Here is a 1690-nt window from a genome sequence, read left to right as displayed (position 1 = left end):
ACGGGATTGTGATTTCTCTAATTTGAAGCCTGTGCACAAACACACACACACACAGAAGAAAAGTGTTCTATGACGTAAGGCAGGGGGAAAACACACACACACACACACACACACACACACACACACACACACACACACACACACACACACACACACACACACACACACACACACACACACACACACACACACACACACACACACACACACACACACACTTTGTTTCCCGGTGCTCTTGTAAAAATGTCTGGCATTATGACCAAGTCAGATGGTATCAAATCTCCGGCCTCAGCCACACAGTCATATCCTTGACCACGATGACTCAGACTAAACTGATCTATTGTTTATCTGATACAGCGCTGTGCCTCTGCTGACAGAGACAAAAACTTGACTTTGGTATTTGGCAGTGGAAAACCAGACATTGACAAGAAGAAAATCTGGACTGGAAAGAACACACACACACACACTCACACACTCACACACACCTCTTAGCGCTGAGAGGAGTATTGGTTGGCATTGAAAATTGCATTGGAAGTGGCGGTCACTGATGTTGGAGAAGGTTTATGTTATATCTAGACAAACTAATCTTAAGTTTAGTTTTGAAAACAATTTTTGATGTAAAGGGTAACAACTCAAGGTTTGGGACAGAGAATTTTTTTTTTTTTTAATAATAAAGGATTACATTATTCGTTTGAAATGTCAATTTCTTTGTGCCAAGAACCTTTATTTCATTGGAACTTTTTTTTTTTGCATGGCTTTAGCCCTTCTAACACTTTCTTCTATTTATCTTTCGGTTTCAGCGCCAACTTCACTCAATGCTAGCACCCCCCCCACCACATTGCCAAAAAGTAAATACTGGCCCCATCTGGCCCTACCCTCCTCAGCTGGACTGCTCAAACATTTTGGCAGAAAAACAAAACCTTTTCAATTATTTTCATTTGGTGCCCAGGTTTCACCCTTGATGTGAAAATGACACTGCCCAAATACTTCATTGTACAGCTTCGTACAGTTTTTTAATAAATATTTCAATCATTTGAACACTTTCAAAATTGTATTTGTGTAAAAATCATTTGTATGGGGAGAGTGGTGGCATTTTATGCAACTCAATGCTTCCATTTACATGATGGGTATAGTAGAAAAAAAGAGGTATCAAATGAAGGACTCTGTTGGTATCTGTATCACATTAAGGGTACTGGTACTGGTATCGTCTTTTTTATTTTTTTTTTTTTTTTAATAAACAATACCCTAAGCCTAGATGAGAAAAAGGTTTTTTTTGTTTGTGTTTTTTCACACCTGAACAAGCTTACTTACAGCTCTCATTTTCGTTGTGAGAGTTGAGCTTATTGCAATGAACAGAGCAGCTATTCCGCTTGGAACCGACAAATTGGTGCAGCCTTGCAATTTTGATTCTGCAACACAGCAGCGAGCTGGACAGAGCTCCTCGTTTCCACTGTTCATTTATTTCTAACTGGAATTTAGAAAGAAAATAATTCACAGCGCACGTGGTGAGCTCTCACGGAACACCAGTGTGCTGCGGCACGGCGGTTGAAAAGCACAGGTCTGGTTTGATTTGCGGCTGATAAATGCAGCTAATAGGACCCTAAGCAAACATTTTCGGTAAATAGGGTTTTGGTATGCTAAGAACGGGGGGGGGGGCTGCAGAAAGGCCAAATGTTCCACTTGGCTGAAT

This window comes from Zeus faber (genome assembly GCF_960531495.2).
Source record: "Zeus faber genome assembly, chromosome: 2".
Lineage (NCBI taxonomy): Eukaryota > Metazoa > Chordata > Actinopteri > Zeiformes > Zeidae > Zeus > Zeus faber.
Note: the sequence above shows the minus strand (reverse complement) of the source record.